Source organism: Dasypus novemcinctus, chromosome 7 (genome assembly GCF_030445035.2).
Source record: "Dasypus novemcinctus isolate mDasNov1 chromosome 7, mDasNov1.1.hap2, whole genome shotgun sequence".
NCBI lineage: Eukaryota > Metazoa > Chordata > Mammalia > Cingulata > Dasypodidae > Dasypus > Dasypus novemcinctus.
The window spans coordinates 111,807,055-111,832,986 of record NC_080679.1 but is presented as its reverse complement, the minus strand read 5'-3'; the positions used below and the strand labels follow the sequence as shown (position 1 = coordinate 111,832,986).

The 25,932-nt window shown below is 37.9% G+C and overlaps 1 long non-coding RNA gene across 1 annotated transcript in view; it reads right to left on the bottom strand.

The window, feature by feature from the left end:
* Nucleotides 1-25,932, bottom strand: part of LOC139439325 (uncharacterized) — a 250,684-nt gene that overhangs the window by 78,234 nt on the left and 146,518 nt on the right. The gene's annotated exons all lie outside the window — the stretch shown is intronic.

Here is a 25,932-nt window from a genome sequence, read left to right as displayed (position 1 = left end):
GCGGCACCCGGAATCTGTGTCTCTTTTTGTTGCATCATCTTGCTGTGTCAGCTCTCCGTGTGTGTGGCGCCACTCCTGGGCAGGCTGCACTTTATTCATGAGGAGCAGCTCTCCTTATGGGGTGCACTCCTTGCGTGTGGGGCTCCCCTACAGGGGGGACACCCTGTGTGGCACAGCACTCATTGTGTGCCTCAGCACTGTGCATGGACCAGCTCACCATACAGGTCAGGAGGCCCTAGGTTTGAATCCTGGACCTCCCATGTGGTAGGTGAACGCTCTATCAGTTGAGCCAAATCTGCTTCCCTGTTTCATTAATTATTATTCTAGTAAAATATAACCTAAACTTTCCCCTTTTAACCATACTCCCATACATAATTCAGTGCTGCTAATTACCTTCACAATGTTGTGCTATGATTACCACCATTTATTACCAAAATGTTAAAATCAGCCCAAAAAGAATTGTTTCCTTTTTAAGATGGATTTCTGAGAGTCAAGTGTGACATACTGTAAGATTTCAGTTAAATCTAACATAAGTCAATATTAATGTTCATTGGATGAGGCCCAACCCTAAGCTGACGGAATCCACATTTCTCTTCAAGATAGTTCCAAACCAGAAGGGAATAAAATTACAAAGCAAAGATATAAAGAGAGAACCAGAGTCCACATCAGGGGATCTGGTGTTCCTCCTATAAAATCAAACAGAGAACTAAAGAGAAAAGTCTGGAGAGAAATCTGACAGGATCATCAGAAGCACAAAACCGACTAAAGAGACAATGGTTTCAGCTAAGCTCAAGCAATTAGCATAGGTCATACTTGTCCTAAGCTCAGCAGCATCACTGCCTACAACAAAAATGACCTCTAGGAAGAAAACCAGATTGAAGGGCATTTAAAAAATGAAAAGGTATTTATCTGGGCCAAGTTATAACATTCATTCAAAAATTCCTTTCTAAATATATGAATATAGGTAATTAGAGGTCAATATGTACTTAGTTTTTTGATAGTCATAATTATATAATTTTAATAAAGATACTGTAATTTCCCTTTTCATGAATATTGAAATCTTAACTCTATTCATCTCTTAGACTCCTGCTAACCTAACAAGGGACATTCAGAACATTACCAAAATTGCAGGTAGGCATTTTGCTTAAGATGCCCTAACAAACTTCTTAAAGATAACCCTAGCATATTAATATAAAATTTCCTTTATTCAATCATTTATTCTACAAAAAAAAAATTTTAAGCACATAGTTTTCTGAACTTTGTGCTTCACCAGTTTCTTTTCTGTGCTCTAATGGCAGCAAATCTACTTTAGCATGCCATCAAATAGTAGCTTAATTGCCAATTAATTTATTTAAAATGTATATCACAGGAAGGGTGGCTAGCTGCAAGTAGGTTAGATCATCTATATAAACCTGACATTGAATCCATCTCCTGCCTGACAAGACCACATGAGAGATAAGATAGCAGGTTCTGATACTGGCAATATAAGGGTCTCAGTTAAATCTATTCACATGACATATGTATATGTGCATGTGTGTGTGTATGTGTGTGTTTTTATGTATTTTCTGCAGTATTTAGACACATAGGCTAGTCCATAATGATCAGCATTGCAAACCTGAGAAGATGCAAGAGACAAGCCTCTTTCTGGTAGAATAAGTTTGGGTAGTGAAAAGTTCAGAGTGAATCAGAAGCCTTAGGCCTGAAGTACTGGCTTTGGAGCTCTAATGAGAATGAAAATGACTGGGAGGACAGGGTGGATTTAGTGGGGAGAAGAAGGACTGTGAGAATAAGAGGATGCAAGAAAAGAATTAGGAGACTGCAGAGTGTCAGGTTTCATCAAAATCTCTGGAATCACAAAGCTCAATGAAATCTCTTGGGGTCACTAAGAGGAAGAAAAAACAATCCAAGGACCAGCATTGGAACAAACTGTTGCAAGCTGAAGGGATGATACCACTTGGGAGTTCAGATTTGAAAAGAATAATGGCAGATGCCTCACATCAGAATGAAGTCCTGCTGGGAAGTACTCATGGAACCATTCATGGGCTATTCAGAAATTGGTATGAAGTTTCTAAGGAAACTAGAGATCTTGGTCTTCTGTTTAATACTACATATGACCTGTAAGTGGCACTAGGAAGTTTCTCTGAAAGCAAGCCTGAGGAGACTACCTTTTCAGGTCAAAGTTTTATATTTACACAAGGGAGCAATCAATTCAAGTATAGGAAGAGCCAACTTTTATCTCACTAACAGGTACCTCTTGATTTCTGTATCTACCATTTTTTGAAAGCCAGAATCCAGGGTTACTCAGAATTAAATGTCCAACTATATGAAGGACATTGTTTGGACAATTAGCAAGATTTGGATAAGTCCTGTAGATTAAATAATAACACTGTTATCAATGTTAACTTTCCAGTTTTGATCATTGCCCTATGGTTATAAGACAATTCCCTTATTCTTAAGAAATACCTTGTTCTTAAGAAATACTGACTTATTTAGGGATAAAGAGGCATTGTATCTTCAACTTACTTTGAAATGGTTCAGAAGCAAATTTATGTATATATAATATGTATGTGTATAAGTATAGCAATAAGTATTATTAATTCCAAAAAGAAAAATTGGATTATGTTTGTAAACTGATCTTTTCCTCTGGGCATATTAGATTATATTGGATTCAGATTAAGTAATCAGGTAAACCTCTGTGACAGTAGTGCGTTGAGTACCCAGTTCTTGGTAGGTGGGGAGTCACAGGAAAAGACATGGCAAAGGACAAAGTTGGAGGGCTTTTAATGTTGGAGTTGTGATGCTGAAGTCTGATGCTGAAGCCTTAAGCTGGAGCCGCAGGAAGTAAGCTCACAGAGGAAAGAGAAGCAAACCCCAGGAAGAGAGTAACCCTGAGCCCAGGAAGAAGCAAGCCTCAGGAAGAGAGGAACCTGAATCCAGAGAGAAGCCTGAGGAAGAGAGGCACCCAGGAAGCCTGAACCCTTGCAGACATTGTCAGCCATCTTGCTCCAACACATGAAAATAGACTTTAGTGAGGGAAGTAATTTATGCTCTATGGCCTGGTATCTTTAAACTCCTATCCCAAATAAATACCCTTTATAAAAACCAACCAATTTCTGGTATTTTGCATCAGCACCCCTTTGGCTAACTAATACAGTAAGTATGTGTATATATATGTGTATAGAGAGAGATGGGGGACAGGGAAGGAGGGAAGGTGAAAAAGGGAGAGGGAGACTGAGAATAATAAAGCAAATGTGGCAAAATACTAATGATCAAGGAATCTTGGTAAAAGTTATACAAGGGTTCTCTGTATTATTCTTGCAAATATTCTCTAGGTTTAAAGTTATTTCAAAACAAAAAGTTATTATAAGGCCTTGCCAACAACAACAAAAAAAGCTTATACAAAATAGGGCTATTCTTAAATGTAGTCAAGGTGCCTTATCTATTGGAACCTCAGCCATGATGGCAGTGTAGCATGCTCACTGCCTAGTACACGTTGCATCCTCTCCCAGCGTCTTTAATTTTATAGCAGTTATTCTTAGGGATTAAAACACTTTCCAGAAACCCCTGTGAAGAAATTAAAATGTCTTCATCAGAAGGTATAGCATCTTAATCTCTGCCCATTATCCCAGTGGAAGAAAGCAGTTCTCTAAAGAATTCTTCCTCTTTGGCTTTTGTCATTCTTACCCAACCAATAGCCTTGTCCTCTACTTCATGAACATAGATTTGGGTTTCATGGTCATGTAAAATCATATCAGACTCCCTGTGGGAGAGCAGTAACATTGAATATCAAAATAATTTCTTTTGATTGATATGCAGTGCTTCTAGAATGAAGTTCCTAATCTTATTTGTGCTACTTACAATCACCTGACAATAAAACTAATGGCCTGGTCTATTATCCATAGTTTCTTTTGTGCTAAGTCCAGTAAAGATTTGGCATTGAACGTCCACTTAAGTGACAATCATTATGCTGATTTTTTTAATCATTTGCTACATGTTTCACATTTTAATGCTTTACATTTATGAAGCCTTTATCCAATAGTAAGCTCAAATATCCAATGGTAGATGAAAAAGTGCTACACATATTCTATAGGTGTTTGTAGATAGAACTCTTCATTCCTCCCCCAACATTTTGGCTTGAGCCCAGAAAATAGAACCATCTACTCACTTGACAAATTCTACCCACTCCTGAAGGGAAGTATGGTACCTCATTGGAGGAACTGAAAAGCAATTGAGCATACTCAATTAGGGCCCTTTCTCCTCCGTTTGGGTTAACTAAGATGGATGCATTCTGCTCTGCTCCTGTTCCAGGGGTCACCCACACTTAGGTCAGGACCAACACCCACTTTCTAGAAGCAGTTCCAAAGGTCCATCTACTTCCCTCTTTGGGGACTCAGAGGTATGAGGCAGCAATCCTCACAATGTGTTTGCTCTACAGACCTAATCTTTCCCTTGGATGAGCCTAGACTTGTGAGAAAGGCCTCCTTTCTTATTGGATATTACAAATACCCAATAAAAATTGCCCACTCTCTGTTTTTCTGACTGTTTTTATTTATTCACTTAAATTTGTTCAAAACTCAAGAGGAAGATAAGATTGCTCTTCATCAGTCCCCTGAAATCCCACCAGTCTATTTCCCGGTTTTATCAGCTTCCAGATTTGTGAACTTTCTTTTTATGAATTCACAAAAGGCACCTTAGGCTTTTACTAGGCTTGGATAATTTTTAAAGTCTTTATTTATATTTCAAGACAAAGTAGTTACTCATTTCCTTTATTGTTTGCTGGGCCATGACTTTACTATAAGCCATTAGTGAGTGCTGGGAATTGCTGGTCTTTTCATACGGGTATGTGTGAACCACACAAATCACATGACAAGCTCACCCAACACCTTCCTAGGGAAGCACCTCTCCAATGAAGTCAATAAGCAGAGAAACTGGGTCAGACGCAGGATGGAGGCTGGTTCTATGGGCTGCAAAGGAAGTGGGGCAGCCTGGGACTAGTAAAGACAATCGCTGAAATGGTCAGAGCCAGGGGGCTGACCCAGCAACCCACACTGGCCACCTCAAGAGGGCTGGCAGCAATTAGAGAAGTAAATTTTGTCTTCTTTTGGAGTTCCCATTATGGCAAAGTGAGACAAAAAAAGGCTGACAATGATGCCAATCCCGAGGAAACAAACAAACGAAATGCCCAAGAACTCAAGCTAGTGAGACGAAAGGTAACATTGTTGGACCTTGAATCAAGCTTCAGCTCTTGGTCTTTTAGTTAGGAAGGCTGTGAAATACACTATTTTGCTTAAGAAAGTTTTGGCTAGGCTTTTGTGGTTGAATTCATATCAACTAATGCAGGTCTTCTTTCCGTTTTCTTTACTTTGTACACAAATTAACTGTTATAGCAGTATGTGAATTAGTTCCAACCAGGAAAATAAAAACTACTCTTCAGTATTTAAAACAAAGGAAACTTAGAACCAGGAATTGGTTCCTTGGGTGTTGAAAGAGCTGAAGAGACAAACGGGATGGAGAGGCAACCTAGAGATTAGTAAGGCAGAATGCCTGCAGAACCAATGGAGAAGGCAGTTTATTGCACCCCCAAGGCCAGGGTTACCTGGAGAAATTTGAACCTACAGATCTATCCACTGCGGAGCTGTCGAAGAGATGCAGACACTGAGAGAGCTACTTGAGTCAGAGGGGGTAGAGGAGAGAAATACCTTGGCTTTCCCCTTTAAGCTCCCTCTGCTCCCTGTCTGCTTCTCATGACTAAGCCCAGGTAGAAATCAGCTGGTCCAGGGACTGCAAAACGTAGCCTGCAGTACTTGTCTCCCTGCTTCTCCTCCCTGTCCCGTAGGAATCAATCAGAAAGCCAGCAGGACAAGGCCCAGCACAAGCAATTTTTGTAAATTGGCAAACACCGTATCTCAAAGTACCCAACGTTTACTTCAATGCCAGAAAAATGGAAGAGTACACAAAAAGTGCTTGCTCACTGCTGCCATTCTTTCCCTCATTTCTCCTTCCCAAAGTGCAAGGATTAAAGAAAACAGGCATGTATGTTTTTAAAAGTTTTACAGGTCAATCAGATTGTGTTTATATCCTTTTCCTCCTTACCTGGAGACTCTGTTCTAACTCAGTGTGGAAATTCAAAGGTTTACCAAGATGTGGTTAATTGGTGACACTCTTGATGACTTTTCCCTTCTTTCCTACTTCTAAATGGGGGGTAGGGGGTGGGGGTGGGGGGCGGAACCCTAAGACACAAATAAATGTAAGGAAATGGCTTTATCTGCTGGGGACATCAAGACCCCTGAGCCAACATAATATCTTAATTATAGCTTCAGTTTATAAAACTGAGAGGGGACAAAATTTAAAGAAAACACAGTGGCTTTCTGTAGCACTTCAAAGCAAAACTCTTTTTAAGTGTGGATTTTAGGAGGTTATAAATTAATCTGTGTGTTTTAAAAGGGGAAAAAAGGCACTTTGCCTGACCTTTCTAGTGCATAATTAGAGTCCTTGGCACCATCTATAATGATTTGGCCCCAATCCTACCCATAATACTAAAGCGTCAAGGCAACAGAACCCAGGTCTGAAACTAGGGGACAATTAGTTCCATCCATTAGTGGAAATTTTATGAGTTCAGTAAATGAGGAGTGTCTGGCTGAGTGCTTAGGAGGAAAAGGGGGATTTGGTGGAGTAAAGTCATAATATACTACTTTTTCAGAACCTTCTCAGGAATCTAAAGGTCATCTGCCTCCCAGTCCCAAAGAAATACAACCCTGCAGAAACTTTCCTGGCCATTTACAACTTGTCTCAGGGCCTGAGGACTGACCCATCTGCCAATTCAGACAGAGAGAGCATCTTCAGGCCTTTTCTTCCCTAATATATGGCCCTCAATTGTCCTGTGTAAGACATGGGAAAGGGGCTAAAATAGTATCCATGGGTGCCCCCAGGCTGTCACAGGCAAATTTAGCCCCTATTCTGGGAAGTGGTATTTGGAGCAGGTAATTGAAGAAAGAACAATGGGGTTACTCTATGAGTGTCTCCACAGGGAGATGCCAGAAAACCAAAGTCCAGTGAGATGAAACAAGAGCAGAGATGAGAAAGAGATTCAGACATTAAATGACTCTGACAAATCTTTTTCAACAAATGCTTTCCTAATCAACCTGAAAGTTTTCATTGGGATGCCTAATTCTGATGTTTGCTATCACCTGGGGTATCTAAATGCTCTCAGAATGCACTGAGGACCAAATTGTGTGCAGCTAAAACACCCTTGAAGAACTATATCTCTTTATTTTGGCTCTACCAATTTATTTAATATGTATGCCTTTGGTTTTCCTTCCCTTTCTCTTCATCCTTACCTTTATATTAGAATACCTTAGAACCACATCATTTCACATCATTTGGAGACATTTTTCAGGTTAATGAATTTTTTCCCCATTGGATTTTATATCTTGAAGAGCAGTCCTTGGTGCTTTTTAATAATGAGCAAGCCAATTTGTCAACTGGTAAATCATTTATAACCCAGTCACTTGTCTTAATTTACTTTACTTTAGCAGAACAGGTGTAGCTCAGTGTTTGAGCTCCTGCTACTTTATTCTTAGTTTTGAAATTAAAATTAATTTTAATTTATCAATAGAAAATTGATAATCCCTTCAATTAATTTAATTTGATTTGTAAGAATGTGTCTATTTTATTAAGATAACATACATTAAAGTATACGAGAGAGAAAGCAAAATAAGGAGAAATATAAAATGGTGCCAGAAGTGAAGCTAATGCCTACACACATAAATACACACACACATACACGCATGCATGTGTTTATACAAACATACATAGAGATCTAGACAGTTGCACTAGGTGACCTGGAGTTTATCTCTAAGCTTTCCAGCAGACAACAGAAAAATGCAAACATGATTAGTTGATCTGTGAGACAATTTACAGGCTCTGTTAGACAAAAATATCATGCTTCTAAAGATGTGTAACTTGACCTTCATGAAACCTGATATAAAATTCCCTCATGCATTGTAATTTTTAAAAATCAATATCAACCTTACAGAGAAAACAATTACAATATTTTAAGGTTATTTCTTGTAACTTTTTGAAATAAACCAATATCGTCATGATAAAGCCCAACTCTATCAGAGAGGTGGGGCTGTTCATAGTTAGAGAAATTAGCACTTTGCTGGCATAAAATACTAAAAGAAGAGGTTTTCGAGTATGTGGAGGTAAGACCGGGCTGCTGAAAATACAATAAATCTTCTTAAAGGTTCTTTGTCACAGTTAAGCCTTGACAGCCAAAAGGGGCAGTGAATTTGCTCTGTGGTCCCTGGACTGCTTTTTCTGGGTTGTTAGTTAAAGCCATCCCCTATGCTTTGAAGCATAGGGTTCTATAAGACAGCACTCTCCCATAAAAATCTCACATTACAAGGACACTTGCCTCTGCTCAGAGATAAACTAAGGACAGTTTAAAAGTTTTCTTTACACATTTTTGGGGGATCAATTTCAATATTCAGACTAAAAGATTGCCTAGGTCCCTAGGTACCATAGTTCTACTGCATTTAATGTTTTTCTAATAAATTTGACCTGGAAAATTTTCAACATGGTAATAGATTTATTCATCCATCCACCCACCCATTCATTCGTTTGATAAATGTCTGTTGTGACCTGGTATGTACCAGGATCTCTTCTGGGTGCTGGTGAATAGCAGTGAACAAAACACACCACACCCTACCCTCAAGAATCTCACCTTCTAGTTGTCATAAATAAATTTCAGTAAAGCATTCTTTGAATATCCAGCTTTGAGAAAGCCAACTTCCAAGTGTACCTTCAAAAAAGTGCTTGAAATTTAAAACTTCATCCCATTGCCTAATGCTTACCTTTACTTAACTCAACATTTTTTGCAGTAATTTTGGAATCCAATTTTTTTTTATCATTGTTATGTCACCGCTTGGAATTTCATAGTCAATTTTTAAAAGGGACTTCAAATATGAATACTTATTACAAATATATAAAATCATTACCTTTTCAGTACCACATGAATAATGTCATTTATGTATTCTTGCTATTATACTCCTTTACTGACTTTTGGAAACTTTAAGGAATTTTTATGTGATTGTCATATACCCATTCTCAAAAATCTTTTTCTGGTAACAAGCACTGATCAAATCTGAGATTTTGTAAATTATATTTCATATTCTATTCTCTATGATTATTCTTTATTTCTAATTTTGGATGTTTTGTATATACTTCATTTATAAATCAACTAAATACTAACTTCTGTTTAATGAGAATCAGCATTAATCAAAGGTATTATTTTAAAAGTGTGAAATAGATAAAAATTTCATTGAACTCAGTTTTTAAAAAAATCCCTAATTCATAAAATAACACTGTATTATGAAGTATAATTTTATACAGAGATTATACTCATATTTATGGATTAAATCACACTGCTACTTCATAGACTTATAATTCCTTCTGTCTATTACTTTGACCAGGATTATATCATAAATTATGAGTTAAACATCATGGAAATTAAATATTTCAAATGAAATATTTCAGGTGATTAGTAATTATTATTGAAAACATGCTATTTTAATGAAATGTTCTTTAGGAAAAAGAATTTTTTAAAATAATCATGAGAGTTGAACAAACCTAGAAAAACTTACCTATGAAATGCAAAACAATCCCCTAATGCCCAAAATGTTGGAAATTTGATCATTTTTCATTTCCTAGAAGTATTTGTCACAGTCAATGTTTAGGTACATTAAAATAAAAATTATAAATATTTTAAAATATGGCAAAAATTAAGGGATACTAAATGGATATAAAAACACTCAAGGAATTTTATTTTAGGCAAACTAGTAATTTGATGAATTTATCAGTTGGAGAACTGACTCTAAATTAAGTATTTAAGGTAGAATTTTTCTAAAAAGAAAAAATGCAAAACAGACAAAAAGGAAGCAGAGATTCATTATAGCAGCTAATAAAATTTAACACATATCACTTATTTAACAACAAGGAAAACAATCTTCAGCAAATGGGATTAGAGGGAAAATAGGAATAGCCAAGATGTATTGAACACTTCCTCTCTGATCTAGTCAATTTTACATGTACTTGTTTAGTCTTCACAACAGCCCTCAAGGATCACTATTTATTATTATTATCCCCATTTTATGGACAAGGAAACAGAGTCACAAAGAAGGTTTAAAAAAAAACTTCATCAAGTTCACACATCCAGTAAGTTGTGAAAGTAGAGCTTGAACTCAGGTATTCTGCCTCCAGAATCAATATAATATCCATAATATTATAACAAATATAAAAACATCATACTCAAAATGAAAAGGTGGAAGTATATTCTATAAATTAGGAGACAATGTTTACTATAACATTTGCAAATATGGAAATGAAAGAAGAAATAATGGAAAGAATAAAGGGAGGAAGATAATAAAAATACTTGAAATAGAGGAAAAGTTATATAGGCTTATCTGTCTAGGAAAATCTTTGATGTACAGGTAACCTCTGTACCTGACAGTGAGTATGTGTGGGAGGGGCGTCTATATGGACACACATACAAGGATATATCTTACAGATATAAGTATTACATGTATATATTATATCTGTAATACATTATACATACATATTACACATATATTACATTATGTTGTATATACATACGTATGTATATATCAACACTTATGTAATAGAGGCTCAATGAATGAACGAACAAACGAACGAATGAATGAATGAATGAATGAATATATGCTTTCTGGAAGCTACGATGCACTGCTCAAAATAGTTATCTTCAATAGAGAGGGCTGGGTTTGGGGATGAAGGCGTTTAATTTCCACTTTATACTTCTGGATATTGTTTGCATTTTCTATCACTGCACATATATAATGTTCTTTATTTTTCCATGTCAATGGTAATTATCTAGAAAACAGGATTATGGACATTTTTGCATTCTATTTTTATATTAAAATATTAACCAGTATTAAGAAACAAAACATTATTTATTGGTTACTTTTTCAATAATATTGGGAATATAAAGAAAAACATACATTTTGAAATATACATAAATCAATACAGAGCAATACAAAAGATGTTACCTAAAGAATGTTTGTTTGTTTTCTGCTCAAGGATTCATGCTATGTATTTCTAGTTTCCCAAATTAAACAGATGAAAAACCAGAGCCAGGGCATCATCATAGTGAGGTGATTAGCTGAATCACCTTTACGCCTTATTTTAAAGCTGAGTGTCATTGCCACTAAACCTCTGTCATTATTCCTGTAGATCTCTGTTTCAACCACCATGTAGCCATACTTTAAGTATTAAAACTAAAATCCTCTTGGAAATGTTCTTCCTCTCTACTCCTCTTTTTGCCTTTCAGTAATTGCTGTATCTGTGGGCAAGTGGTATAAAGGCTATGAAGTATTTTAATAGGATTTTTTTTGTTTGTTTCTTGATTAACTGATAGAAAACTGAAGTGTTACCCTTCTTAGATGTAATCAAGTAAAGATTATAGTTTTGATTACCCATTGAATAGGTCCAGAAACATAATCAAATACTTGCCTATTTTGTCAACCTCTGATTTAGTCTTTATTGCAATTGAATAGTCTTAATCTACTAACAAATAAGATATCTGATTTAAATGGGCAAGGTGGAAAATGGTTTTGCTATGAAACATTTCCCTCTTTCTTATATAAAGAGATGGGCTAAACCTTTCTTATGGTCTATTAAAGACCACAGGGATTTGAAATTGATGGTGAGATGATTTCCAGTATTCTGTTAGAATTTCTATCTTATCCTTTTTTCTCAACTCAATCAAAATTATTTCTTGGACTCTTACATTATAAGGTACCAGAGCAGGAAGACTCATGACCTCTGTCTGACCAAAAATGTTTATCTTGTTAGAAAAATAAGATAAAAGTACCTTAAAAAGTAGAAAAGTAAACTTTCTGTTGAAGTATAAAATTGTGTTATACAGATAATAAATCTTTTCCTTTTTCCCCCCTTTTGTCACACTTAAGCCCTGTTTTTCTTTTCAACAGTTCCTTCTACCTGACATCCATGTTGGATTTCCTTAGGGTTCAGTTTTCCACCTTCTTCTCTAGTACTCTTCCTTTCTTGTGGCTACAAAACTATACAAATTCTGATGTTTCCCCAATGTGCACATTCAGTATAGACATTGGACATATTAGCCTACTGCCTCTTTTATATATCTATGTGGAGATCTCAAATGTTCCTAAGATTTAATATCTCCAAAACTGAACTCTTGGTCATCCTTCTTCCATACCAAATCTGTTCCACCTCCAGACTTTCCAACCTCAATTGCTAAAGCCAGAAATTTGAGAATTAACTCCGATGCATTAACACTTCTCCTTAACTCCCATATTGAATTCATCACAAAGTCCTGTCAATTCAACTTTCAAAATATTTGAGTCCTTCTCTCTCTTTTCACACTATTGCCAACATGTATTCCTTTTCACCCTCCTCTCCCCACTCCTTGAGTCCATTCTCCAAGTGCTGTAAAAACCACTTATTCAGAGGGGGAAATCCCATGATGTCACTCTTTTTCTTAATATCTTTCAAAGATTTCTCATTGTATTTAAGATAAAATATTAGTATAATTTGAATCATGTCCCTTGCCATCTTTATCTCTCAAAGAAAAATCTTTCTTTTTCCATAAAACTTTTAATTCATTATCTTTCATATTTGTGTGCCTTATTTTTTATTTGGTTTTATTGGTTTCTCTGTCTGCTTATTCACTCCCCTACTGGATTTCAAGCTCCATGTGGTAAAGACCATGTCTCTTTATATTCATAATCTCATTCACTCAAGATAACCCTCAAGGTAATCACTCAAGATAACCCTTTTTTTCTTTATTTTCCCTATTTTAGAGGTGAAGAAAACATGACTTAGGGAAGACGAGTAACTTTCCTAACATCACACATCTGATATGAAAAATTAAATTTAAACCAAGATTTATTGGAAGCCAAAGGCTATTTGCCTATTTATGATTCTGTATCACCCCTCCCCTCTTCCCCAAACATACTCTATTAGAGACATCAAAAAAGAACAGCCTTACTGGGGAACATCCTCTCCAATATCATTAACAAGTAAAATCAACATGAAAGGAGGACTCAAAAATTCAAATAAAAGTCAAACAGTTCTTTCAAAAAAATAAAAACATACTTTTTTTTTTAGGTAGTACTAGAGATTGAACCAAGGACCTCGTACATAGGAAGCAGGCACTCAACTACTGATCTACACCCACTCCCAAATAGTCTATTATTTAAGCAATTGTGAGAGCAGTAGAGTAAGAAATTGGTTGCCTCACTTTTTTAGGAAATGCACACAGGGCATTTTTATGTATAGAAACCTCAAGCATTAAGAGCATGAGCTTTCAAGAAAGACCTTGAAGTACAAATCGCAGTCCTTTCATTTCAATTTCCTAATCTGGAAATGATTTTAATATTTAAGGATTCAATGAGGTAATGTGTATGAAGCACCTATCACAGTATTTTGCACTCAAATATTATTTATTATTACATTAACATATTTTTCTTCAGTGTAACTGCATAAATATCTATAAAGGGTCAGGGAGAGGCACAAGGAAGTATGTTCTCTGTTTTAAGTCTGAGGGTACTTATGATTAGGTAGCAGTGAATAGGGAGTGGCTTTTATCAAGCAAAATGGAATTCCCAAGGTTGAGGGTCTAGGATGAGTCTCTGATTCTCTGTACTTGATGACTCCCTCCAGAATCTAGGGAAAACTTTAGCGATACATTCAAGTTGTGGTTCTTTCAAGTCCTGACCTTATGGCTCAGTTATAACCATTGGGATTCATTCTCCCTTATCCTGCATACATGACTCTCTCCTTTAGTATCCTGCAAGGACTGGCTCATGCCTTGCTCTTACCAACCTTCCTCAATAACTGTGGATCTAGTATCCAGGTCCTTAGTCCCCCTTCTTGGAGCCACTTCTCCCAGGGCTACCTGCCTGGACTTACGCATCTTCTCTAAGGGAATATCGGGTGCCCCGTTGCTGCACACTGTGGTTGTGTTGAGAAGCCCAGCCCAGGCGTACTGTGATGGTGTCAGCAATTGCCATTTGTCAGTGACCATGTTTTTAGATTCCTTGTTCTGTTGCTCATACTCTACTTCTCCTCCCCCTTCTCTATCTACATAACAGGGAATAGGTTCTGATGTCCATCAGTCTACCACATGGGGCCATCGTAAAAGAGATTATGCTTGATTCCTTTATTCCATAATGTAATGTAATTAGCTTCTTTGACAATTAACCCTTACTAAAAGGATAAAATTCTAAACACCCAAAACATATGCAATGGACGCTCACACAGGAAAACACTTGGGGGTGGGGAGAATTTCTAACTTCCCTCCAGAATATAACTAATATATTCAAAAGTAATTAGTATCATAGGTTTTTTTTAAAACCACAGGGAAATAGTCCTGTCTTTAAAAGTGATGTTAAAACTTAACTAATTAGGAATTGTAATCATTAAAAATACTTGGGGAAATAGTTTCAAAATGCTCATCTGCAATACTGGCCTCGGGGAAAACCAAGGAGGGAATCAGACTCTGGAGCCCTCTTAATCCGCCTGTCAGTGGTATTTTCTCAGTTCTTGTAACCTTGAATGTCCCATTCCAAAATGCCTTCCTTTTCCCTTGTGCTACACAATCACCTCCTGATAAGGCTACTTCTCTAGACTGCTGCCCGCAGTATCCATCATCTCCTCATCCCCATCTGCCTCTGATTCTTCCTCTTCCCTGATCTCTACCTTCTCTTGCTGACCTCTTTCCTAGCCCCTTGTACTAAGTCCTTTGGAATCCTCTTACCAAGGCTAGTGCCACAGGGCACAGGCACAGAAGGGACCAGAGCTTGGACTCTGCTCTCCCTCTGAGTTCGAGCATCCCTTCTCCAATATCCTCATGTGCATTTATTTCATAGTTTGAGGCTACCAAGTTAACAGCTTGACATTTCTTCATAACTGATTGTGAAAACATGTATAAACGGCAAGTTAAACTTGGGAGGGAAAAAGGACTGAGCCCATAGACCATGACCCCTCTTAACTGACGGTCAAAGACATTAAAATAAATCCATGGACTAGCAAGGATCTGGCCAAAGGCAGATTCTAACAGAAAGCAATAGGACTCCTGAGAAGGAACCTAACATAAGGGTACAAGGACTTTGGAAACATGAGCTGAGCATGCCCATTTATCATTGTGTTGAGAGTACTGGTCCTCATATTCACACTGTTGAAAATTACTTCAATTACTACTACTATTCAATTTCTGGTACTAATCCAATTACTACTAGTAGAATTAATTCTAGTAATACGAGGGTACTTTATGGTCTACAGCAGGGTGAGGGACTCAGAATTGAAAGAGATTTTATCATTTATGAAACTTTTTGTTAGGATAAATTTGACTGAGATCCATGGCAGGAAAGAACACATTGCCATCAGTGGTAGATTTCTGGATCCACTGATGGTGGCAGTGGTGGTCGCAAAGAGCGTGGCAATATGGTGTTCACCTCCCCCCAAAGGAGTCTCTGCTTCCCCAGCAGAAGCAACCCATGCACAATGGTGAGAACTGGTTCATGAATAGTTATATGCTCTTGTGGGACACTTCAGAAATATTTAAGGAGAAAGGGTCTTGAAAAAAATTAGGAATATTTACTAGTAACTTGGATAAGGAACCAAAATCCTGATAACATGAGACAGTCTATCAGCTGTTACAATTTCCTTACTCCCTTAATCTTTTCTAAGTGCTCTTGATTTAAAATACCATACCATTTTCAATAGTAACTGAATTTCTTACTGGGTGCAAGGTTTTTCTGAAGACTTGACATTTCCCAGTATTCCTTCCAGGTATGGTATGGGCATGTGACTAACTTCTGACCAATGAGATATAATCAGATTTTGCATGCAGTATGCAGGAGCTACCTTAAGAGACAGCTGACACATGCCCTTTGTTTCTTCTTCTCTGTTCCTTCCTCCATCCTCCTACTGGAAATGTCGTGCCACTATCCTGCATGATGAGAATGAGGGCAGTATCCTAGAGATGGTAGACCAGCGAGGCAAAGATGCTGGGTTCTTACAAATTCAGGGAACAGAGTCACCATACCTGCCCTGGAAAAGACAAGACAGCATTTTCACTACAGTCTGACAGCTGGCCTGGGAAGGTGGGAAAACCGGGGACTGATCTGGGATTAGTCTGGGATTAGCTCGGCCAAACTGGTGTTCCTTCTATCCTTCCAATTGTTCCTTCTCAATCATCTGATATGGATACTTTCTTCAGCCTTCCAGCCACTCCCCAAGATCCTGCCCTCTGTGATTTGTCTCCTTCCTCCACACTCTCTACTCCCCCCGCCTCCCGCCCCCCGCCCCTTTGTGGTAATTAATTACCTTCCGAGGCTGCCTAATGACCAAGCTCTGCCTAGAATGACATTAAAAATTTTTCAGCCTGACTCCAAGCCTATCTTCTTCTACTCTCCCCAGAATGCAGTAGCATTTTGGAGGAAAAATGTCCTTTGAAACCCCCCAGCTTTTGCTCAGGCTTTCCTCCCTCTCCAGAATAACTTGTTCCTCCTTTCAGTCTTACGTGACAATGTAAGCCGGGTGTCCAGCACTGTCTCCTTTATAGAGTCAGCCTTCAATAAATATTAGTCTCAAAACAGAAACAAAATTCATTTGTCATTTTTTTTTCTGAGAGCTTGTCCAATATGCACAGAAAGAACTAATCACTGCCCCTTCTGTGCTTCCACAGCAGTTAACCTTATACTTGTATTTACTACAACACATATTTCATTGTATTGGAGTTGGTTGCTTGACTGCCTGTCCTTTGCATTCTCAATAAAAGGTTGCAAACAGACAGTCCAGGGGTCAAAAATTATGTTGCTGACTGGTTTGTTTGCCTAGCACAGTATTATTAAATAATTGAATTTGAAGGATTGGCAGGCACTGTCCACTTTCTCCAGCCAGGTTTCTCTATTGTCTTATTCCTTTTTTTCTCAAATCAGTGCACGCTCTGCCCTTCCTGGACTGGTTCCCTTCGAAAGCAGTGATCAAATTCTGTTCATCGCAGTCCTTGTCACATCATACCACACCAGGTTTATGAGGACACTCGATAAGTGCTAAAATGAAATGAAATAAAACTGTCCTTGCTGTGCTGGCCTTACCTGGGGGGCAAGAAAGAGAAGAGAAGAGAAGAGAAGAGAAGAGAAGAGAAGAGAAGAGAAGAGAAGAGAAGAGAAGAGAAGAGAAGAGAAGAGAAGAGAAGAGAAGAGAAGAGAAGAGAAGAGAAGAGAAGAGAAGAGAAGAGAAGAGAAGAGAAGAGAAGAGAAGAGAAGAGAAGAGAAGAGAAGAGAAGAGAAGAGAAGAGAAGAGAAGAGAAGAGAAGAGGACTCATAGAGTGTTCTTGCGGTATTTGCATTTTAACCAGAGATTTCAACATTGTAAAACCTTCATTATTCCCTCCAAAAATTAGGGATTAAGCACTTCTAGGGAACACAGTACTAAATATTGAAATAGTTTGAGTGCTTTCCATGAGTTCTTCATTTCACCCTAGAAATACCAGGGCAGAAGGTAGGTGAAAGGGGAAAGCATTTAACTCTGTCCAGTTTTATAAAAGGAACACTCATCGCTGCTTCCTTCCCAGCAAGAAATGGTAATTCCCAGCCAACATCACAAAACCCTCACCTTCATCTTTCTCTCACTCTAAATGTTCATTGTGCCGGTTGTGCTGAAAGATCTCGCAGAACACAAAATTGCTCTTGCTTTTAACAAAGAAGATGAACTTCCTTCTGGCATACTACATTTGAAAGTGGAGAATTTTACTTAATCCAAATAAACTTGATGCACATCGTTATGAAAAAGGAGAAAGAAGGAAAACTCACCACCTAAGAATATGAATACATTTTTACAATTGCTTAGAGATTCAGAGCGTGAATTTTTTAATACTTAATATCCTAACCTGTTTTCTTCATTTCCACAAAAATAACTCTGTGAGTTCAGAGTTTATTTTTCAAACTACTTTTTTTCCAAATCTGTGGGATAAAATTACCATATCTTTCAGCTATATAAAATAGTTTTACAGTTTGGTGCTTGGAAAACAACCTGTATCAATCACCGGCAGTAACGGAAGCACTTTATATACCAAACCATATTGCTTAAATTGAAATATCACTGATTGGTGAAAACACAATGTTTGCCTTTCTAATTTCTGGCAAGGCTTCTTATCAATAGGTGCCAAGTCCAAGGTATAGCCAATCTTGTAACTCTGCTTAAAATGTTTCCGAGGCCACGGGAGTTGGTGACAGGCAATTCCCATCCAATTATTAAAAAGTTTGATATAATTGGTGTGATACAATTGCATATGTTTTCCTGCAAATACCTACTGCCTGTGGAAAACTACTTAAGGTTATTATTCTATTTCTAACACCTTTACAAGAAGAAATACTTAGTGATCTGATTAAATACAGGTGAATACACTAAGTTATAAAGGCACATTTGGGAAGGAAATAAAGTTATTTATTCATTGTAAGTTGGTAGTATAACATCTAAACCAGTTATCCTGCCCACCCGGCCCTCTGCACCACCCCAAAAAAGAAAGTTCAGTGCTTTCTTCTATACCTCATATTATTTTTTTGCCAAAAAGTTTTATTTCTGTCCAGTTAGGGGCAGTTATTTCTGTGGGAAAATATGCGGGGGCAGCATTCTAAAATTTTACTGCTAACAGATACCAATCTTCATTATAATAAAAGATTAGCTCTAGATGAAGAAATTTAATTTTAAACCTGTTATAGTATGTATATACGTATTTACTCACACCATTTAAATATCCCATGTAATGAAAGAAATCTAATTTTAGGCACTTTTTCAAGTCAGTAAGTAATTTCCTTCCAGTTCTTCTAATGGGAGAGCAGCCAATTTCACAGCCAACAACACTGGAGAAATACCAGGATAGAGAAAGAAGGGGACAAAAGAGCATATTTGCTGTCTATTTGTTTATTCATCCACTCAACAAATATTTGTTCAGCATCTTCGCTGTGCCAGGCAATTTGCTAGATGCTGACGCATTGTCACGTATGAAACTTAAGGTCTAAGGAACAGTTTGTAATTCCAGGAATCTAAATTGTTGCTTAAGAAGGCCATTCCCTACAACTCCTACATCTGAAAAGAAAGATTCTCAGGCATGTGAAATAAGCCCCACTTCTTCCCTCTTTATTACTTATTGAATATAATAAATTTATCAGTTCTTTTCCAACAAAAAAGTGACCCAGACACAGACTACAATGAGTCATGATCAAAGTGTGGCGTTTCTTATAAATGGCATTTTTTGCTTGATCTGATAATAAATTATAGAGGTGTTGTTAGAAAATGGAATAGTTTATAAATTTGAACCCTCATTAGCATATATTAAATATTATTTATTAGAATGTTAATAATTTATTAGTTTTTAATTAATCATGAAATATCTTTACACAATTGTCTAATTAATGCAGAGGGATTTCAGAAGGAGGATGTTGTAAAATCTCTCTCCCTTTTGTGTTAATTAAGGAATGAGATCAAGTAGAGGTTGCTCCACAGCCCATAGGTACTGCTCAATTATGGGGAAAGGAGGGAGTTTTACATTTTAGTGGTTTGGACACTAAGGCCCACTTGGGGCTCAGGAAATGATGTGCTTCTCCGAGTAATGGAGTTGGGAGATGAAGGTCCTCCCTGTGGTTTGGGAGAAGCTCCATAGGAAACTCTGATGTTCCTTCCCCTGCCTGCATCCTTGAGTCAAGCGGATACCGCTCAACCAGAGACAGAAGAGAGTGGTCTGGGTCTGTGAGAGTTAGGACAGAATGAATCACGACTTGTGTTAGTGGGGCCTCCTAATTTCTTGGGAAGGAGCAATAATGTGAACTGAAAGACCAAGCAGGAAGGTCTGAAACCTTGGGAGCCAAGAGTGGGGCAGCTGCAACTGAGCTTAGCCCTGAAGTTGCTGGGGTCGCTTTTCTTTGAAGATACATGGACGGTTCACTGTAGGAGTCTCAGCCATCATTGTCAGGAGGGCAGACGAGCATCCTCTGACATCTCTGTAGGGCTGGTACTCATTCGGGACAAGTACCAGCAAAGGCCAATGGAAGCTGTTTTTCTCTCCATTTGAGTATGGGAGCTGGACTGCCCACACTCTTTTTTTTTTTGGTCTAATGATACTCGCAGAGGTTTGAGACAGTTTGAAGATAGGTAGGCCTACCACAAACCTGAGGCACCCAAACTGAAGGACAGTTAGGCGTTAGCCAGGATAAGAAGGGATGGAAGAGCATGTCACGCTGAGGGGGGAGAGTAATGAAGGCCTGGACTTGATGGGAAAATGGCACATTTGGATATCTTAATAGAATTGAAAAAGACTGGAACATGGACTAAGTGTAGGAGTTCCAAGGGATGAGATGGAAAAGTAAATGTTTTTGTGTGGCAAGCTGGGGAAGTGGCAGAGTGGGTGGGTGGAAAAAAATATTGGCTCTTAAAACCAGGGCTACAGGTGAGGTAACTGAAATTCCAGACACATTTCCAAACGTACGTGGTTTTTTGTTGCATCAGAACTATAATCGCATTGTGAGTTAAACAGATGTTAGTGGGCTAGCCTAAGAACTATGTCAATATTTTGTGTTTCAGCAGATTATTATGCTCCTTAATTTCAATCAATCACCTTGCAAAGATAATCTGTTCCCAAAATAGACTAGTTTTAGACTAGTTAAGATAATAACTTCCGCACTCTGAAATGGCCTTGAAACTGAGGAAGGCATAAATTATCCTCTGCTATCACTGCAATCTGAAATGCTGATGAGCAAATGCACCACTTTTCTTTATGGCTGCATGCCCTTCTTAATGAGATAGAAATGTTTGGTCTTGATAAAATTGAACCAGAGACCAGAACCAAAGTCCAGCTAGAAACACCCCTTACTTCAACTCCCACCGCTGAGCTATTATTAGAACTGGGATGGAACTAGAGAGACAACCTGTTTAGAACCCCTGACCACAAATAGGTGATTTCTGGAAAAACTCCAGAGAAAATAGTATTTTCCTAGGAAAACCAACCCTCTTGAGGGAAGCTACAAGACTGTGCTCATGCACAGTAAAAAACAATGGAGATTGAATCAGGGTGACAACATCCTTCCTTGAATTCTTTTCCTGTCTATGAATTAAATCCTCTTAAAGGTGAGACTCTCATCACCAGGCAGCCCCGGGAAAGGACTTGACTGATGGAGTTCATATTATAATACCTGGTACCTCTCCTGCCCCAGGGAAGGAAACATAAAATTAAGATGGCTGTACCATGAAATACTCAAATCTGTTCTCAGGATTCAAGGACTTAAATTATTCATTGACTGGGGCAGTTCATTTTTTGAAGGAGAATAGAGGGGAAAAAAAGAAAAAAAATACTTTCCATCATAAAATAAAATATCAGCCCTAATGTTCAAATTCACCCTCAGAATACAGCATAATCCTATATTATAACCAATTCTGTTTTTTTTTAAAGTATGCAAAGTAAAATAAACAAAAGCAAACAACTGAGCACAAGAAAATAGCTTACAGCAAATGACATTTGGAATGAAAGATAGAAAACCCACACCATTTTGTTCTATACTTAAATAGACCAAAAGCGAAAATGCACTAGAGACATTTTATAATCAATATAACATTACCTGAGGGCACCATATACAACTATAATCTTAAAAACAAAACTCAAAGAAATGGAACATTTAAATTAGAAGGACTTTTAAGCACAAATGGGAAAAATGGCTTAATGCCCTTTTATATCAGGGAACTCTTAAGGATTATTTCTCACAGTCAGTTTTTGCTAAGCGATGTGAATATCTTAGGTCTTTCTTGACACTGTACCCTTCATAATCACCACAATTCAACATGACACCACAACTTGTAAGAAATTCTCCCCTGCATCAGTTTAAGTGGACACTAATTGGAAAGTTCAGTGAACAGAAAAAGGCTGTGAACAATATATATTTCAACACGCTGCACCTGATCCTGACCTTAAATGACAAGGAGGGGGAAAAGGGCTCAACATAGCCTCTGCATTCAGCTCCATATTGTGAAACAACTGTGTGAATTACATGCCAGATAATCCTGGGGCTCCCTGTGAGACCTCAATAAAACTTGGCAATGCAATAAGAATCCATCTCTTCCACACACATGGTTCTAAAGGGAGCATCTGGGTGCCCCCCCACCCCACACAGCACTGAAGTTGGGGACTCCACAGACGAGGAGGCAACAGTAAGATATTGTTGAAAACATCATTGAGCTCTGAAGTCAAACAAGAGTTTCAACCTTGGCTCTACCTCTCAGATTTGTCATCTGTAAAACAGGGACAATAGTTTTAATGATATCATGTGCTATTGTGAGGAATAACTTAGAAGATGTAAATAAAACACTGCACATGCCACATCGTAAGCACTGAATTAGTAATAGCTAGCATGCCCTATGGGCTAACAACATGTCATTGAAAAACTTGTCTGACAACAACCCTATGAGCTAGTTAAGATGAGTATCCCCATTTTACAGACAAAGAAACCGAGCCACAAAAAGAATAAGATCACACAGCTATTTAGAAGGTCAAAAGGTGTTTAAATCCAGAGATTCTAGTTCTCCACATACTGCTTTTCATCTAGCTTTACTGAATGAATAAAAGAAAGAAAGAGGGAGGGAGGGAGGGAGGAAGGAAGGAAGGAAGGAAGGAAGGAAGGAAGGAAGGAAGGAAGGAAGGAAGGAAGGAAGGAAGGAAGAGTTACATAAAAAATATAGGGGATGCCCATATACCTAACTTCCTCCTCTCCCCACTTTTCCCCTATTAACAACATCTTTCATTAATGTGGTACATTTGTTACAATTGATGAACACATATTGAAGCATTGCCACTAACCATGCACTACAGTTTTCTTTATAGTTTATACCCTGCTCCACACAATTTTACAGGTTTTTATAAAATGTACAATGCCTGAATTCATCACTGCAATGTCAGGCAGGGCAATTCCAGTGTCCCCAAAATGCCCCCATGTTACACCTATTCTTCTCCCTCCCTCCCCTCAGAACCTCTGGTGGCCACTCCCTTTATATCAATGTTACAAGTTCTTCCATTGCTAGAATAATAATAAGCCTACTTGAGTCCATAGTTGCATTTGTCCATTATGATTGTTCATTCCTCAATCTTCGGAATTTTGGGATGGTGATGCCCACTCCGTTCTGACTGAGAGGGGTCTTAGATCCCATGGGGCAGATGTATGGAACTGTCTTGCTTGCAGTTGTAGATACTCTCTGGTTTTTGTTCTTTTATTCTTAATAATTTCACTGTCTAGTTAGGAAGTTATAGACAGAAACACTGTAATGATAAAATAAGATAGTACATAATCACTTCTGACCTCTGGAGCACCAAGCCCGACAATGAAAGCAGAAAGCAAGGGTTTTTAAAAGTCCATAACAGGAAATAGCTTGCTGATTACAAAAGCTCCCAGGCAAGCTGGGATTCAGAGCAATTCCCCCTTCTTCCTGCCCTTTCAGTGGTCTCAACACCCTGCTCATACTGCTCCTTCTTGACCAGGGTGGGAGCACTTGCCTTTATCTTACTCTTTCAATTCCCAGGATTCTCAACTAGATGGTGTTTTGTTTTCTAGGTCTACATTCAGCATCTATTCTTATGGAGTTATAGCCCCATTATTCTAGGGGACAGAAAGACAATGACTCAGAAAGTTTAAGTCCTGAGTGTTGGAGGTACAAAAATGAATGAATCCATCATATTTGTAAAATCTTCTTAATAACTGTTATTTCATTCCTGCAGAAATCTTTCACAAATGAGAAAACTAAGTTCCTTGGATATAAATTAACTTGCCCAGGATCAAAGAGTACATACCAGAACCAGGATCTAAACCCAGTCTTCTCTGGCTCTACATAGCCTTCTCTTTCTCATGGTGCCCTATAACTACATATATGTTAATCTACCCCCACACAGGAATAACACCCAATATTTAAATTAATTCTGGGTATTCCAAGCATTTTAGGAGATTGTTGACTAGAATCATTTTGGTTGTCTATGTTAGTGCCCTATTGCTGAATCTTCTGACACAGCAAAAAAAAAAAAAAAAGACTATAGGAGACTATTCAATCTATTGTTTTGATTGCCCAGCTCTTTTTGTAAGTACCACCCTCCCCTTAACAGATTCTACTTCATAGGCACTGGGCTCAGCCTATCATCAGAGCCAGCATTGAACTCAGACCCAATGATTACAGAACGCTGCTTCCCATTACACAGTGATTAACTCAGAAATGGACACATAACCCAAGAAAAGCAAATCAGAATCCTTTTCTGGATTTGCTATATAGACGCTACATCAGGAAAGTTCTGTTTCAAAGAAGAATTCTAAAATGAGATGATGTGACTCTGGTATCTTTAGTGTTTCTCTTCCAGGTCTTCAGTGTCTATATTCTATATCATGGGTCATGAGCCTATTTTTTTCATTATGCAAGCAAGACAGCACAAGTGAGAAAGAGACAGATGTGAATTCCTAGTATGGTCCCAGTGCTTAAGTTCTCTGTAGATAACACTTTTTCCTTCAATCCCATAAGCTCTCCTCAGTAGTCTCCTTAGACAGGTGAGCTAATGAATTTATTTTCTTAAACTAGTCTACCACAAAAAAGTCCTTGAAATTCCCTATTAAAAGTTTGCATGAAAGTATGCCCACCTGAAATCTTGTTGCCCAATTTATCTTGTCATTGACTCTACCACCACTCCCCACACTAGAATGTCAACTCTAGAAGAGCAGAAATCCAGTGTGTCTTGATCACTGTTACATCTCCAGTACCCAGGAGAAAGGCCTGCACACAGTAGGCACTAAATAAAAAATGTGAAAAAAAAAAAAAAGAAAAGAAAAAACAGAGCGGACAGATGAATGGTGAGTAAGGCAGAGTCAGAGTCCAAGACCCACAAGCTCTTACCCGAGAGGCACTCCATAAAGATGGAGCAGGAAGCTGGTGGGATACGAGAAACCTCACAGTGGCTCTGTGAAGTATGAGCCACTAAAGAGACCCCCAGAAGCAAACCTCCTGTCTCTTCAAGGAGGAAAACAGTTAACAGGGTTTTCTGCTTGGGAGATCTCAAGCAGACATTTCTTGACTGAGCAGGGCTCTGCATAAATAGGCCTCATCATAAAATCAGATAAAAAGCAAGTGCTCTTTAGATCTGTGCATGGTGCTGAAATGACAACATAATGAAGTAGTGAGTTCTCCTAGCAATGAAATACCATGAAATTTAACTGTACCCTTCTGGAGTATGTACCATGTTCAAGCTACAATGTTAGGACATGTAAAGAATGCTAAGTAGAAGACGTCTTCTACCTGCTGTGATGGAGCCTTAAGGAGATAAAACACATATGAAAAGATCTTACACTACCAGGCAGTAAATGATAATACATAATGAGTTATGAGTTTCCTAAGTAGAAAGAAGGAAAAGAAGTGAAGGAATAACCTCGAATAATTATTTCCAAACTTATTTGTGGGTCATTAGCATCCTCCAGGCAAAATAATTGGAATTCGATTGAGATTTTATGCATGTTTTTGTTATTTGATTTGTTAATTGTTCCATGTGCTTTTTTTTGAGGAGGGGAGTGTGAAAGGTATAAAATCAAACAATAGACAATAGGATACTGGTCCTTCTAAAGATTCTGTTATAAAAATAAACAGAATTATATCAAGTTTGAATGTTTAAATATTCAGACATTTTACAAATATTTCTTGAAATTGACCACATAAAGGATTTTGCAAGATGCCTGAACAGTATTTGAAATTATGAGAGATCCAATGCAAAGACCCTGCCCTCCAGGTGTTTACCGCCCAAAGGGAAGAGAATAATAACATCTGTTGGTACATATGTTGCCAGGC